Here is an 18,168-nt window from a genome sequence, read left to right on the forward strand (position 1 = left end):
GTCCATGGACTTAGCCTGAGAAATGCCCAATCAGGAGCCCTGACCCCAGCAGAGGGGCATCTGGGGGGTCTCGTGTCCTTAGATCTGATGTCTAACTTTACTGAAATCTTTTCCAAAAAATGTGTGTATATATATATACACACACACACGTATATATGTCTCTCTATATGTGTGTATCTGCAGTGTGTGTGTGTATTTCTTACTGACATTTAATTTGAGTCTTTAAAAGGAGGTGAAGTTGGGATAAGAACTCAACTCCTGGGCTCAGAACAGTGGCTTATGACTGCATGCAGGAGGGAAGCAAACTTACTCAGAATTGTTTCGTTGAGAGTCAATTCTGTCATTTGTCCACTTTTGGCCTTCTCAACCTCATCTCCCTCATTGCTGCCCACTCCTATGTCACTCCTATCCCATGTCCCATCCCGTGAGCTCTCCCTGTGCAAGGCCTCTGCCTCCTGATCTTGCCTCTCTCCCAGGAGTCCCTAGTTGATTAATACTGTGCAACAAATGTGACAAGCTTGTTCTAAGTTATCACATCATTGAATTGTCCTATTATTTTCCTTTCTATTTGTTATTGTGTTTATAATGCTTACTTGCACAGGCATTAGTAAATGCTAAAGGTTTGAATAAAAATGCTGTAACATAGTTGAGAACATGCTGAGTGTTAATTTTTTGTGAATTTAAAAAAGAAGACTGCATATGTTTATTAAAAAACTAACAAAACAGAGCACCTTTCTATGCATGCATAATGCCAATGTCCTGCAGGAGCACAGTGGGACAGCCACTGTTCTTATCCAGATACGCTATTTAGCACCCACTGTTTCCTTCATAAAGCCTTAACCAGTTTCCTTACCTAACACTGATCTCTTCCTCTGTCTCTAGAATGATCAAAGGCTTTTATTTTAGGCTGTGTGTTACAGTCAATTGATTATCTCATAAAAATACTCCCCTCTGGACTCTATTTCCAGAAAATATGAATCAATTGCTCTATTTTAGGGCCCCAGTATAATTTTTTTTCCATTTTTTTATGAAATCATAGCTGTGTACATTAATACAATCATGGGGCACCATGTACTGGTTTTATATACAATTTGAAATATTGTTTTTATTATAAAGTTTTGATGTTTTTTTTTTATTGTTGGGGATTCATTGAGGGTACAATAAGCCAGGTCCCAGTATAATTTTTAAAGACCACCTACTAAGAACCACTGGTGTTGGCCCTTGAATTTCCCTTCAGTCGTGACCTACTGGCTTCTCTTATGTTGAGGCTCAGAATCATTGCCTAACTTCTCAGGTGCCTCTGTTTCTCTGTCCAGTTCAATGGGAGTTAAGGTTTCTTTGTCTGTGCTTTCCACAGGATGGGGCAGTGCTTGTCACAAATGAAGGGCCAAGATGTGGTTGAGGCTGTTTGTTGTAATGACAATTCCCTATAGCCCCTGATTTCATCACTAATTCCATGAGACTCTTATCTGAATTTTAATGCCATGAGATTGAGGCATTATTTACTGGAGAGACACAGAGGTTTATATTTTTAAAGATATTCTTGCCAGACAACTGTTTAAAAAATTCAGATCAATATAATGGTACATACGATTAGGTTACCTTGTTTGTGATTGTTAGTTAAAGTCCATGTTGCAGTTGAGCCCCTCACCCAGGAGGGGCTGCATTGTTCCCAGTAGGTAAGAGTTTCCACACACTTTTCCCCTCCCCTGTTCTCTCCTCTCTTCGAGTTTGTGTTTTTCCCTCATGTGGACATGTAGTTGTTCACCTCCTGGTTTCACATTAATATTGAACACACTGGATACTTGCTTCTCCATTCTTGAGATACTTTACTTAGGCAGATGTTTTCCAACTCCATCCAGGTAAATACAAAAGATTTAAAGTCTCCATTTTTTATGGCTGAATAGTATTCCATGGTATACATTTACAACAGTTTCTTTATCCATTGATGGACACATGGGTTTTTTCCACATCTTGGCGATTGTGAATTGAACACAAATGTCCTTGTGGTATTTTTTTTCTATTTATTTATTTATTTATTTTGCAGTTTTTGGCTGGGGCCTGGTTTGAACCTGCCACCTCTGGTATATGGGGCCGTTGTCCTACTCCTTTGAACCACAGACACCGCCCATATTTTTTCTTTTTCTTCTGGGTAGATACCTAATGGATTGTGGGATCAAGTGGATCAAATTCTTTGAGGACTCTCCATACTTCTTTCCAAAAAGACCATGTTAGTTTGCAGTCCCATCAACAGTGTGGAAGTGTTCCCCTCTCTCCACACCCACACCAGAAGCTGCAGCTTTGGGACTTTGTGATGTGGGCAGTTCTCACTGGGGATAGGTGATATTCCAGGGTAGTTTCAATTTGCATTTCTCTGATGATCATGTGTTTATTGACCATTTATCTGTCTTCTTGGGAGAAGGTTCAGTTCATGTCTCTTGCTGAATGATAAATGGGGTTGTTTGCCAGGGAACTCTTTCTCCACACCCACTCTCCACACATGCAGTCTGAGCTGATAGCAGGAATTATCACAAAAGCAGCTAGTTCCTGGGTCTCACAGGGAGGGAATGCAGGCTGGGAATTTAGTCCATTGTCTGTACCAATGTTACCATATTCAGCATCAACACCAGCACCTCAACTTTGTCATCATTAGGCATCCAGGCATCTATTTTCCATAGTAGATGTTTTTAGAAGTACCTTGTGAGTACATCTTGTGTGAATATATTAACAGAGTTGGCCACTAAAGGGAACTTTCCAAAAGTAAGAGCAGCCCACACTTGATGGTTTTCTCACTCTAGGTTCATGGCCAGGGTTAAAAGGAAAGTTTTTTTTTTTTTTTTTTTAACAGTGGGATGGATTTCTTTACGTACTAATTTTTTTGTAAGTTGAGAAAAAATTGGCTTATTCTCTTAATGGTTAGCACAGTGTATGTGCCCATGTCTGTGTCTGTATGCACGTGTGTGTGAATGCACAGAGAGAGAGACAGAGAGAGAGAGAGATGAGGGAAACAGAAGGATTGATGGTGGAGAAAAGTGAGGGAAGGAGAGTTCTTTTATTTTTAATTTATTTGAATTGTGGTACATATATACATACATGACTTAACCATCTTCACCATTTAAAAAATATTGCATATGTACATTACTACCTTTTAAAAATTAATTTGTTTATTTTTATTTCTTGTAGAAATGGGGGTCTCACTCTGCTGTCCAGGCTACTGTAAAACTTTTGATCTCAATCAATATTCCTGCCTTGGCCTCCCAAAGTGCTGGGAGTACAGGTGTGAATCCCCATGCCTGGCCCTTGACCATTTTTAAGTATAAAGTTCAGTGGTCATCAGTACACTTATATATTTTCTCTTCATCCCTCTTGCCCCCAAGGGAAAGAGAGATATAAGAAAGGTTGTAAAATTAGTAAAAATATAGACAGGCTACAAGGCTTTTCATTGCAGAGTCTCTGAGACAGCACTGAATTCCTGAGACAGGGCAGAGTCACAGCACAACTTTCAACAAAAGTAAAGATGCTTCGATACATTCAACATCCCCACTTTCATAAGTCACTCCAAGTACAAATTTGCTAGCCTTTATGATTAAATCTTAGGAATTCTTAGAGTAGCAGATATGTGAAAGATTTTGATGCATTAACTAAGGAAATCTATTACTATTCCTACAGGTTAGCACATAGACTAGACCTAATTAAAAGTAAGGGAAATGTTTACTTTGAGCAAGTGGGCTGAGACCTGGGAGGTAGTATGATGGTAAGTATCTAACAGCACAATTTTTTGTGAGGAGGGTGGGGAAACCTTGCTTTGTTGCTAATTGCAGTGGTGTAAATGTTTCCACCATGGCTGATTTAAAGCTACCAAACTGTTGACATTAAATGTACAGTTGAGAAGAGACTCACACTGGGCTTTCCAGCTCACCACTGGGCTCGATACCCCAGACCAAACATGGTGGGACCTTTTGGCAGGAAGAACCTGGCTGACCACTGCAGGAGTAAATGTAGACCCCCTATTACCCAAAGGCTCTTTCTCAGGGACAGATAAGGGCTGGTTCAGGAGAAGGGTTAGGAAGAAAGATACACACAACTTCTCAAGAAAGAAAATATTAGTGATAATAGCACTGGAATTCTCTATCTCAATGATTTTCAACCTGTGAGCTGAGCCATGAAAAGTTTTAAAGATCATTAATTAAATTATTTTTCAAAGATGTTCAAGGCACAGTAAGTATATTCCTTCTTTACTCTTTTTTTTTGATCAACATAATTTAAATGTGATGTGGAAGTTTAACTATAGGTTCAAGTATGCCATGAGATAAAAAAGGCTGAAAAATATTACTCTACATAGAAACCATGGATTTCCTAAAACTCAGCCACAGCTGAGGACAAAGGTATGACTTATAGAATTCCTCATATAGAACTGCCACCCCAAATCTCGGATGTCAAAAGTTCTGGGTATTGCCAAACACAGACTATGTGAAAAAAACAAAGAGGCAGGGGGTGTCAGGAGTCCCCCCACACATGCTGTGCTGTGCAGTGACCATGCTTTGCTCCTTCTGGAAGCACAGATCATCTGAAGCCCAGCCTCAGGATTCCATATGAAATCCTTTGCTGCTGGCTCCTTATCTGTTCAGTACCCTAGGGACCATCTGTGGCTTTGTATGAGCCCAGGGTGAGCGCTTCCATGGGAATCCAGCTGGAGATGGGGCTGAAGAGTGACTCTGGGCAAGGGGAACAGAGAAGAGAGGAGAAAGAGGAGGACCTGGGGATGATAGACAAATGCACAGTTCAGGAGTAAGGATTTGCTCTGGATGAAAGGGTTATCTCTGTGGTCATACAGGAAAGTGGTCAGTGCCCTGCCAGTGGCTGGCCTGATGGTGCTGAACCCATTGCTGAGAATGCTTTTCACTTACTATGCAAACCTCAAATTTGTTTTATGTGTGTGTATGCATTAACAGATTTTCTATCCATTTCTAAACTTCATTTCTGGGTAGATTTACATGGGTGGAATCTCAAAGGAAATCAAGTTTTGCATCTATATTTATTAGTGATATTGGTCTATAATTTTCTTTTCTTGTTGAGTCTTTTCCTGTTTTGGTGATCAGGGTGATTTTTGCTTCATAGAACGTGTTGGGTAGTCTTCCTTCTTTTTCTACATTTTGGAACAGGTTGAATAATATAGGTACTAGTTCCTCTTTAAAGGTTTGGTAGAATTAACACATGAAGCCATCTGGCCCCAGGCTTTTCTTTTTAGGGAGATTTTGTATTTTGATGCTATTTCAGAACTTGATATTGGCCTGTTTAAATTACTTAACAAGTCCTTGAGTTGGCATGAGATATCCACTCCAGTATTTCAAAGGCTACTTCATTTTTTAATTCAGAAGTCAGTTATTAAGCACCTAACAAATACCAGGAATGGTGGGAGGCAAAAATATTCAACAATATCCTAACAAACAGAATCCAGCAACACATCAAACAAATTATACATCATGATCAAGTCGGTTTTATCCCAGGGTCTAAAGGCTAGTTTAGTACATGTAAATCTATAAGTATAATTCAGCACATAAACAAATTAAAAAACAAAGACCATATGATTCTCTCAAAATTTGGGGTATTGAGTTTTTTGAAAGTCTAGTGGACATTTTTAATCCTTTCACCACTGTGGAAGTTGGAGTTTGATCAAAAGTTTTTGAGTGAGTTTATTTTTATGGCAGAGGATTGGAATGGTCGTTATGGAGGATAGGTCTGAGAATATCCTGAAGAGCTTGTTTGGTTATGGCAAATTTCTTCTAACATATGAAAGTCATTAAAGTATTTAATTTTTCCATCATAAATGAAATTCAGTTAAGCTGGATACAGGATCTGGGGTTGAAAGTTATTTTGTTTTAGGACATTAAAAGTTGATGACCATCCTCTTCTGGCTCGAAAATTTTCAGCAGAGAGATTTGCAGTCATTCTAATATTCTTCCCTTTTTACGTAATGGATTTCTTACATCTGGCTAGTTTCAGAATTTTCTCTTTTATATTTACACTAGTGAAGTTAATTATAATATGCCTGGGGGATGTCTTATTTGGATTGAGTCATGCTTGAGGATCTGAAACTCTCTGCTATTCGAATTTCAGAATCTCTTGGCATGTCTGGAAAATTATCTTTCATAATTTCATGGAGAAGGGTCTCTGTGCCTTGCGAGGACACTTCATCACTTTCAGGGATTCCAATGAGGTGGATATTAGCCTTCTTCAAATTATCCCAGAGCTCTCTGAGAGAATGATTCATTTTTGCTCTCCATTTATCTTCCTCTTTAAGAGTTTGGGAGTGTTCAAAAGCTTTGTATTCAATGTCAGAAATCCTTTCTTCTGCTTGCTCCACTCTGTTACTGAGGGATTCTACTGTATTTTTCAGATCTTTGAGGGTTGCAAACTCTTGCTTCAGTGCATCAAAATCTTCGGTGGTTTTGTCTTTAAATTCGTTAAATTCTTGAGACAACTTTTGAATTTCTCCGCAAATTTCTAATTCTGACTTTTGAATTGCTCTTTGAATTTCTAATTCCAAATTTTCCTCCATTTTATTAATCTTATTTGCAATCCAAATTCTGAATTCGATTTCTGACATATCGGCCAGCTATTTATGAATGGGATTTTCAGTTACATCTGCCATATCTTTCCTTGGGGGGGGGGGTTGATCTATTCTGGTTATTCATGTTACCGTGAATAACTGCTGATTCCACCCCATGATTATTTTACACCATTTGACTTTTCCCCTGGAGCTTTTTGAGGACCCATACAGTGCTACGGCCTGAGAAACTGGGGACCTATTTGGAGTGGTGGGGCTAAGTGGTTCTGTCTTGTTTTCATCTGGTCTCTGTTCGGCCCTAGTGAAACAGTTACTCTGAGTTGAATCTCAGCTGTGGAGAAATACCAGCAATTAATTCAACACACCCCCCACAGTCAACAATTAGAAAAGGAAAATCAAACCTTACTACAACCACACACCCAGGGCACCACTTGAATAGTCCTCAGGTGATTGGCTCAGTTCAAAAGGTCCAAATCAATTGTCTCAGTTAGCACCTGTCTCAGGTGTGAGAGTTTCAAAGGTCTCTGGGAACTGGATCGCAGGGGTCTGGTCACAACTCAAATATGACTTGCTCCAGTGCTCCGTGAAGTCAGGAGGACCCACCCAGCAAATAGAGTAGTCTGGGAAGATTGATGCCTCCTTCCCCACCTTGTACCTCTGTCGCTCCCAGTCACTGATATCCCCACAGGGCTGTGACTCAGTTACCTCCAGTGAGCAGATAATCCAGGGGTTTGCACCTGCCTGAATCACATGGAAATCTGTATCTGCTCAGCCAGACCACTGCTCTCTGCCTTTATCCAGCAGGGGGTGGTGATGCCTGACAACCTCGGGCACTTGATGGAGCCTGGGGGGTGTTCACTCAGTTTCAGCCCTGCCCCTGATTGATGTTACTGACAGAACTAAACAACTTTGTGGGAATTTGTTTCTGTCCCTGTTAAATTCCTCTGCAGAAGAGAAGCTGTTTTGAGGTCCCAGAACCTGTGCCTCAGGTACAGTCTTTACTCCTGCAGGTTTGTATTCATAGCACAATCAGCTCTATCCTCCTGGCTTCCTTTGTCTTTGGGTTGATTATCCCCTGAGGGCCGGGTGCGTCTTAGGCTCAGTAAAGTTGTCCTCTAGGTCAGCCTTGCCCTGGGAATTTCCCGGCTCTGTGCATGTGTTTTCTAGTCCCTGCGCTCCACCCTGGCCAGTACCGTGATAGGCAAAACCTTTACTCATGGGGCCTGTGTTTCAGTCCAAGATCTGTTCCACAGTGGTTGCAATCTGAGAACATGCCCAGCCTCCTCTGGTTGCCCAGGGAGACAGGGGTTGTGGCTTCAGATTATCCAGGAGTAATGCCCTATTGTTGCCAAAAACAGCTGCTGCTCTGCGCCTCAGGGCACTGCCACTCTGTTGTGGTTCCCTCTCAGCCAACTGTCATCTCCTCATTCCCATGCCACAGAATCAGCACTGACCAGCTGCAGTTTTAGCGCTGTCCACACCCCTCGAGAAATCACCCAAGAATCTGGACTTCTGGGGGACAGGCTCCATACCTTAGAGGGAGGGGGAGAGGATTGCTGGGAGCTCAGAATTGCAGGTCGAAACACCAAACTCATTGAGACCAATGAGCAAATAAACAGATAAAAAAGCTACCAGACACAGAAGCCCACAAATGCACAAACAATCAGAAATACATGGACATACAGACAACAACAACAAAACAACTGCAATAAAAATAATGATAATCATAAAATAATTGAGAAAAAAAGTAAAAAACATACAAACAAAATGAACAAACAAACAAAAAACCCTCTAGAAAGCTGATATTAACACTCTAAGAAACCATAGGAAGGGAAGAAGAGAAAGAGAGAAGGGGGAAAAAAGTGGTGTTCATCAAAAAGTTAAAAAAGATGAAAGAAAAAATTAAAAATAGAAAACATAAAAATAAAAAACATATATAAAATAATAATAAAAATTAATGATAGTTCCTCCAAGAAAATGATAAGAAAAAAAAGGCACCAACCACAAAAATATTATTCTTGTATATATGTAGAAATATACATCTATATGCATGACGTAGGGATCAACTTTCGTAGGAATATATTTATAATGCAATATACTTTTTGGACACCAGGTGGCCTGAGATTGGTTCTCAGGCTTATACCTGATTCACAGTTTATACTGTTACCACGGTAACCACCCTACCTGGCCCCTTGCCATTTTGGATTTTCTGTAAAAGTTTTTTTACCTAATTGTTGTGCAACCTCAGCTGCTCTGTTCCAGACAGAACTCCTATCCGACCTCCCAACTCAATGCAGGAGTCCACACTTCACAAATCTTTTCACTCTGATCCTGCATTTTCCTGCAAACTGGCAACTGCAATCGACTGTGTGGGTGGGTGCTGGCTGTTGCTCTGTCTCACTGCCTCCACAGCTGTGGCACACAGAAACCTTATACTCAGATTTTGTTGCTCACAGTCTCACTTTTGAATCTGGACTTTTGAGTCCAGCCACCAGCCAGTTCGCCACACAGCCTGAACTGTCATCCCACACCTATATTCCCCACCAGGAATGGTCCAGTCTATTTAATCACTCCTGTTGTTCTGGGGGAAGGTGCCCACCATTTCAGACAATTCAAAATGTCTGTTTTCCAGGTGGGATCCCTTCCCTTAATTTTCCATTGGGTTGCTTAGTTCCTTGTGATTCTGAGTGGCTCCCCTTTTGGGTGCCAAACTCTGCTCAGGAATAAATTTTTGTCAATTGGGTTTTGCCAGAAATTGCAAGCTGCTGTCCTCTGTGAGGGAGGAACCTGCCAGCCAGCACGGCCAAGCAGGGATAATCTCTACAACAAAGTCTGTGATTTTAAATTACACCTCATATACAGCAATCCACCAATTCACTGTGTGTTTCCAGCTGTCTCTCCACACCAATAATCCATGCAGGGAAAAGTTCTAGACCCCCCTTCCTCTCACCTGATGACTTGGGAGAGGTGGGCTACATGTCCGTCCCATCTGCCATCGTGTTCCACCTCCTGTATGAAGATGGATCTTGCTCTTGACAGGTTCTCCTGGAGCTGCTCCATTATGCCTGCTTGCTTTCTGATTATAACTTTCAACTGGAAATTTTCTTCTTCAAACTTTTTCATTCAGTCATCCCTTGTAGCACATCTTATGGTTGTTGTAAGTTGACCCTGTGCTTTTTGGAATAACAAGGTGAATCATTTTTCTGCACTCCAGTAAAGGTTTCAGATAGATATATGCCATGCTGATATAAAATGCTGTTGACGACAAATGCTGCAGCAGGGTCAGGGTAAAAACATACCTTGCCCAGATGGACACAGTCACAGTCTTGGAAGTAGGGGAGGGAGAATTGACACTTTAAAGAAATTCTCTGGAGGTGTCACTCCCAAGGTAGGCCTAGGCAGCACCAACTGCCAACGGTGGCTCCATCTTCAGCAGCATATCGAGAGATGGAGGGGTCAATGTCTCTTCCTGGTCTGTGGTGGAGCTTGAGGCTGCGCAGTCAGGGCGTCCCCAGTGTGGGGACCTAGCTGTGGGCCTGCAGGGCCACCTGGACACGTGGCCTTCTCCCACAAGCAGCCTGCACGAGGATGTGCTGAAAATGACAGCCATGACTTGGATGCTCCCTGGAGAGATGCAGAGCTGTCACCAGGCCTGGAGGAAGCACCCTGACCAGCTGGAGGCCTATATTTATCTTTTAAGGTAAGATGAGATTCTTGTATGCAGCAAATATTTGGCCTGAGTTTTTGTATCCAGTCAGCCAACCTGTGCCTCTTTAGAGGACAGTTTAAGCCATTCCCATTAATGGAGAATATTGATAAGTCTGGTAAAATTTGGGATATTGAGTTTTTTGAAAGTCCAGTGGACATTTTTAATCCTTTCACCACTGTGGAAGTTGGAGTTTGATCAAAATTTTCTGAGTGAGTTTACTTTTGTGGTAGAGGATTGGGCTGGTCAATATGGAGGATAGGTCTGAGAATATCCCGAAGATCTGGTTTGGTTATGGCAAATTTCTTCAACATATGAATGTCATTAAAGTATTTAATTTCTCCATCACAAGTGAAACTCAGTTTAGCTGGATACAGAATCTGAGGTAGAAAGTTATTTAGGTTTAGGAGATTAAAAGTCGATGACCACCCTGCTCTGGCTTGAAAGGTTTCAGCAGAGAGATCTGCAAACATTCTAATGTTCTTTCCTTTGTAGGTTATGGTTTTCTTACGTCTGGCTGCTTTCAGTATTTTCTCCTTCATATTAACTTTAGTGAAATTAATTATGATGTGCCTGGGGGATGTCTTATTCATGTTGATTCATGCTGGGGTTCTGAAACTGTCTGCTATCTGAATTTCAGAATCTCTTGGCATGTCTGGAAAATTATCTTTCATAATTTCATGGAGAAAAGCCTCTGTGCCTTGCAAAGCCACTTCATTGCTTTCAGGAATTCCTATAAGGCGGATGTTAGCCTTCTTCAAATTATCCCAGAGCTCTCTGAGAGAATGATTCATTTTTGCTTTCCATTTCTCTTTCTCTTTGAGAGTTTGGGAGCATTCAAAATCTTTGTCTTCATTGTCAGAAATCCTTTCTTCTGCTTGCTCCACTCTGTTACTGAAGGATTCTACTGTATTTTTCAAATCTTCGAGGCCTGCAAATTCTTGCTTCAATGTGTCAAAATCTTTGGTGGTTTTGTCTTTAAATTCATTGAATTCTTGAGACAACTTTTGAATTTCTCCTCGAATTTCTAATTCCACCTTTTCCTCCATTCTATTAATCTTGTTTGCAATCCAAATTCTGAATTTGATTTCTGACATCTCGACCATCTGTTTATGAATCTTCAGTTACATTTGCCATATCTTTCCTTGGGGGCAGATTGATCTACTCTGCTTATTCATGTTACTTGAGTTTTTCCGCTGATTCTGCCCCATGATAGAAAAATCTAAACTTCTGCTTTTTTTTGTGAAACTATTAAATAAGAATTCAGTAGAATTTCATGGTAAATTTAACTTCAAAAAAATTAGTGATGAAATAGTTATTTCCCTCAAGTTTTTTGAACAGAATATCATATTTAATTAAGTAAAAATATATTTATTGCTTCATATGTACATTTCCAAGACAAAATCTCTCTCTGTTTAAAGACTTAATACTAAGGTATGAGAATAGCCCATGTCAATCTGGGAACTGAGTGGGAAAACTGACTGATTTTTAGTTGTCCTCACTACTTGTGCTGTGAACACTGATAATCAGATAATTTTTTTGAAAAGCCTATTCACAGTGACCCATAGTCATGATTAGAATCCAAGGAAGGGTGACTTCCCTCTGTTCTCTATTCTCGTTCCTGGAAATGGGAACCCTTAGTACAGAGCTTTGCTGATTCAGATGTGTTGGGCATGGTGTTTCAGCTGCTATGGCCTTGCCTTAGCCTCATGGTCAAGCAGGAAGCTCAAATGGTTTCAGCAGGTAAAGTGAAGAAGAGCTGAGGAGGGCATCTCCTTGGACTTGTCTATGAGGCCTTGTTGAAATAAACCTGGTTTGTTGTGGTGGTTTCTGCTGTTATTATTGCATATATCACCAATTGAAATTATGCATTTATTTCCTTCCATTTTCTAAATGCCTCTCACCTTCTCCCTGAAGATTGTACTGTATGCCATTTATTACATATAATGTATATGCTTGAGGATGCCAGTTTCCACAGAAGTTTAACTAAGAGAATTTGTTATAAGAAGTCTTGACAGAACTCATTGAGTAAAAGGGGTCCTTGAGGATACCCAGAGATTTGGAGGCATCTGGGGCAGGGCCTAGGACTTGCCAAATAGCTGTGATGGCTCAGAAGCACCCTTGGGACTAGTGCTCCTTGTTTTCCCCTCACAAAGAGCTCTGACATGGCAATTCCCAGATCATTGTTTGAAATTCTGGTCTTCAGTAACCAGAATAATACATTGGGATGGGGGGGAAGGATGGAGACCAGTGTCTGTGGGTGCCAGAGGTTGGTGTAGTAGGTCACAGCCTCTCTGGGATGTAGCTCATCTGAATTGAATGAAGGATACCCTCATTCCTGGACCTGACCATCCATTCCCATCTCTGCTCAGAGCTGAATGCAGCCATAACCACTTCATGTAGCAGCAGCAATGCCAGCAAAACTGACCATCATTTCACATGTTAGGCACATGTCTTAGGGACATTAATCTTTCCTTGGACTGTTTATTCTAAAGACATTTATGATGTGTCTGCTATGTGCTAAGTGTGGCTTTAAGATCTGAAAATATAGTTGTGAACAAAACAAAAGTTCTTTTTTTATTGAATTTATCATAATAAGGGAAGACAAACGCCAAACAAAATGTGTAATAAAAATATATACATTATCGACTTCATAAACAGATATGTTTTGCACTGTGTATAGCAAGTCACTGTGGGCAGAGCAGTGAGCAAGAGATGAAGGTTCTCACCTTGATAGGGTTATATTTGAGGGAAGAAAATTCAAAGTTCATGCATAGATAGAATTCATCATGTATTAGATGATTGTAAACTCAATGGGGGGGGGATAAGTCTTGGAACAGGGACAGGGAGGGCCAGCTGGTGTGGATTATAATGTTAAGTAGGGTCACTGGCAAAGTCCTCACAGAGGCCACATTCGAGCAAAGAGGTGAGCACATCAGCCATGTGGGAGAACATTGTGAGTGGAAAAAGAGAAAGGGCAATGGCCCAGCCTGGAAGTGCACCTGGACATTGGGTTAATGGCACAGAGTGAGCAGAGAGAGGGTAGGATGTGAGGTTGGCAAAGTATGGGTATAGAGTCTGGTCTGTGCCTCCCCTCAAAGGCCAATGTAAGGATTTGGCTTTAACCATGAACAGGATGAGAAACCATCAGAATGCTTTGAGCAAAAGAGCTACATGATCTGATATTAATGTCTCCATTTTACAGATGAGGAAATTCATAAAGTTTAGCGCATTTCAGGTCATCCATCTAGGAACATGCAGAGCTGCAGTGAGCACTGTTTCTCTGAAAGGAGAAGTTCCTGAAGTGTTGAGCAGGCTCTTTGAGTGGAGGCCTTGCAAAGGTTGAAATAAAAGGCAAAAAATGCTGCTAGCATAGAAAAAATGGACCAAAATGTTTGGAAAGAGGGGTCTGAGAGGGGATATAGCCTAGTGAGGTTTTTCTTGAGCTGTTCAAGATGCAAATGTATCCACAAAACTTCTACATTCCTCTAATATATATAGTGGGTGCTATTGATTTGCAGAACCCACTATATATATTAGGGGAATGGGGAAGTTTTATGGATACATTTGCATCTTGAACAGCAAAGATGAGAGGATTTCAGTGGAGGCAGAGCAAGATGCGAGACCAGAAGGATTGGTCAGTTGAGCTCTCCTAGTACAACTGGGCTGAGATAACCCAGCCATACCTGACACAGAGACCTTACCCTGAGTCATAGCTCAGGGAGCCCAGTGATGAGGTGGTGAGGTGGATACAGTGTGTGATCCAGACAGGCGGAAATCTGACACATTAGAGCGTGAAGTCCCGTATTTTTGGTCATGAGGAAGAGTTTTGGTATGCCCAGGTTGCTCTGAGACAAGATAATCTGAAGCAAAGGAGGGCATGAGAAGGAAAAAGGAGGACAAGGAGGTAAAGAAGAAGAAAGAACACGTGAGGAGGAACCAATAGAAAAATTCAGGCAACATGAAAAACCAAAACAAAGCAACTCCCCCAAGGGACCATGAGGCAGCTACTTAAGAAGACTCCATTTTAGGACATGCAACACTCCACATACAAAGAATTAATGGATTTGACAGAAAGGGACTTTAAAATATGTATGATAAAGACAATAAAGGAAAGGAATGAGAAGTTGGAAAGACAGAACCAAATGCCAGATGAGAGATATGTAGAATATAGAAAGGATATGGCAGAGCTTAAGGAAATAAAAGGGACAATCAAGGAATGTAAAGATGCAATGAAAAGTATAAAAAATAGGTTAGACCATGGAGAATAAAAAATATCATAACTAGATGATAAAGTTTTCTAGTTAACCTAGGTGGTTAAAGAGGCAGAAAAGAAGAGAGAGAAAGCAGAACAGGTACTTAGAGAAATAAGAGACTCCATGAACCATTCAAATATATGAATAACAGGGATCCTTGAAGGTAAAGAAGATTGTCTGAAGGAAATGGAAGCCTTACTGCAGACTATCCTAAATGAAAACTTCCCCAGTTTTACTAAAAGACGCCAACACGCTCCATTCACATGGATATCAAATGCTGGATCATCTCACCTCAAAGAGAGCCTCTCCAAGACACATTTTAATAAACCTACCCAAAGTCAAGATGAAAGAAAAAATTCTGCAAGCATCGAGGAATAAGTGTCAACTGACCTACAGAGGCAGAGCCTTTAGGATGACAGCAGACTTTTCAACTGAAACCTTCCAAACCAGAAGAGCATGGTCATTCACTTTCGACATTCTTAAACAAAACAATTTCCAGCCAATAATTAATTCTATATCCTGCTAAATAAGTTTCAAAATTGATGGAGAAATCAAATATTTTGTGGATATACAAGCACTGAGGAAATTATCCATGACAAGACAAGCTCTACAGGAAATACTATTCTCAACACTGACCATCACAATGATGGGTGATGTACTTTACTTACTAGCAACGTAAACACCAAGAAGTGAAAGGTCAAAACTTAGCTTCCACAATGCACAAAGCATTCATAAATTTGATGAATGGACATTCATAAATTAAGATGAATAGAATTACACCACGTTTATCAATTATCTCAATAAATGTCAATGGATTGAATTTTCCCCTGAAGAGAGATACAGGCTGGCTGATTGGATAAAAAAAACACAAGCCATTGGAGAAGAGCAAGATGGTGGCTGAGTAACAGCTTTCCTGCAACTGGGCACTGTGAGTCTGGGGAGATAAGACTCTAGGCATCTCTGGCTGGTGGGATCTGCCTATAATCATCCCATTGAGGACACAGGGAGTCAACGAGAGACTTCTGGACCCCAAGAGGAGGACAAAAATGCTGGAAAACTGGCAAGTGGTTCCATGTGTTCGATCAGTCTAATCCCACTGGCAGTTGTAAGTACAGCAGAAGTGAGACTGCAAACTGAAAAGGCCTGACCTGTGAACTGTTTTGATGTTTTTGGATGTGGCACTCAGTTGAACTGCCTTGGGGAGAGCTTTGGCAGGAATGCAGAGAACTTTGGGCATTTTCTAGGGCCCCAGATTGAGCCGCTGAGCTGGATGGAGCTAATAGTGTTTGGTTATGGGCCGAGAACTGCCCTGGCAAGCTCCACCCTCAGGGTTGCAGAGCAAGAATCTGTCAGGAGCTAGTAATCTAGTGACTGAGCAGCCTAAAGGTGGGGACTGACCTGCCTTACAGCCTTAATCCTCAGGAGCAAAGTGAGACTGGTTTTGGTACACTGAGTAAGTGGATAGCCACTTCAGCAGTGATCCCAGCGACAAACACTTTCCTGGGAAAGCTTCTGCTTAGCCAAGTTTAGAAGTTAAAAGTGCCTTTTAAGCACATCTCATACCCCAGAAGACCACCTGTTGCACAGACAATATTCAACAAGATACATATACTGCTTTGTTTTTGGTTGTTTTGTTTGTTTGTTTGTTTTTTCTTTATTTTTTGTTGTTGTTGTTGTTTTGTTTTTTTAACTTCAACCTTTCCCCTACAGATTTTTTGTTTCTTTTTCTTCTTTCTTTTCTTTCTCCCTTTTTGTAGTTTAAATACAATTTCCCATTGTTGCCTTTTTCAATAATTAGAACATCATTTTTGCTAGTGTTTCTACCCCTATTACTTGGTTTTTCATCCAATTTGATCCCGTAAAGTTTTCTGTTTGCTTGTTTTGGTTTGATTAATAGTATTTTTATCTTTCCTCTCTACATGGTGGAGTTGAGGAAAGGCTAGCAAAGAGCTGCTAACCTCAAGGGAACCACCCAACCAAGCACCCCTAGAGTTTTTTTTTTTTTTTTTAAGGTTGTGTCAAAGTACCCTACTGTATACCTATATTGCTCTGTCTCCCTATTTCAGTGCCTCTGTTCTTTTTGTCAATATTCCTTTTTAGCCACCCCCTCTCCTTTCTCTATTTTCTTTTCTTTCTTTTTCTTTCTTTTATCGCTTCTTGCTCTTCAACTTTCTCATCCTTCTGGTCCTGTTCCAAAAGCACTCATCAAAACCTTAGTCCACAGGAACAGGAACTTAAAGAGCAAGAGGAAGTGGAAGAAAAATTAGAGCAAGGAAACAGATAAAAGAAATCACTCTTGTTAAACAATCAGCAGAAAACTCTTGGCAAAATGAAGAACAAGTCCAGAGCAACCCCTCCAAGGGAACATGAAGTAGCTACTGCAGAGGATTCCACCTATACAGAAATGTTAAAAATGACAGAAAGGGAATTTAGAATACACATCATGAAAACAATGAAGGAAATGATGGAAACAATGAAGAAAACTGCTAATAAAGTGGAAAATAACCAAATGGAAATCCAAAAAGCAGAATCAAATAAGACATGAACAATATGAAGAATATAGAAAGGATATAGCAGAGCTGAAGGAACTGAAGCAGTGAATTAGGAAACTTAAAGATGCAATAGAAAGTATCAACAACAGGTTAGACCATTCGGAAGAAAGAATTTCGGGGGTAGAGAACAAAGTTCTTGAGATAAGTCAGATAGTTAAAGAGGCAGAGAAGAAGAGAGAGAAAGCAGAACGTTCACTGACAGAATTACGGGACTTTATGAAGCGTTCCAACATATGAGTTATAGGTATCCCAGAAGGGGAAAAAGAATGCCCCAGGGAATGGAAGCCATACTAGAGAATATTATAAAAGAAAATTTCTCAAATATCATCAAATATTCTGACACTACTTTCAGAGGGATATGGGACTTCAGGTCACCTCAGATCTAACCGAGCTTCTCCAAGACACATTGTGATGAACCTGTCCAAAGTCAAGACAAAAAGAAAAGATTCTTCAAACTGCTAGGAGCAAGTGCCAGTTGACCTACAGGGGCAAATCCATCAGAGTGACTGCAGACTTCTCTAATGAAACTTTCCAAGCAAGAAGACAATGGTCATTTACCTTTAATCTACATTAACAGAACAATTTCCAGTCCAGAATTCTCTACCCTGCAAAGCTAAGCTTTAAAATTGAGGGAGAAATCAAATCATTTATGGATATACAAACATTGAGGAAATTTGCCACAATAAGACCAGCTCTACAGGAAATACTTCAACCTGTTCTACACACTGACCATCACAATGGATCAGCAGCAAAGTAAGAAATCAGAAATTAAAGGACAGAACCTAACTTCCACACAGATGCAAAAGATAAAACTAAGGAATGGACTCTCACAAAATAAGATGAATAGAATATTAACACACTTTTATCAATTACCTCAATAAGTGTTAATGGCTTGAATTCCCACTGAAGATACATAGATTGGCAAACTGGATTGAAAAACACAAGCCATTCATTTGCTGTCTGCAAGAAACACACCTGGCTTCGAAAGACAAATTAAAACTCTGAGTAAAGGGTTGGAAGACAATTTTTCAGGCAAATGGAATTCAGAAGAAAAAGGAGTTGCAATCTTATTTTCAGATACATGTG

The sequence above is a fragment of the Nycticebus coucang genome, chromosome 5 (assembly GCF_027406575.1).
Source record: "Nycticebus coucang isolate mNycCou1 chromosome 5, mNycCou1.pri, whole genome shotgun sequence".
In the NCBI taxonomy this organism is placed as follows: Eukaryota; Metazoa; Chordata; class Mammalia; order Primates; family Lorisidae; genus Nycticebus; species Nycticebus coucang.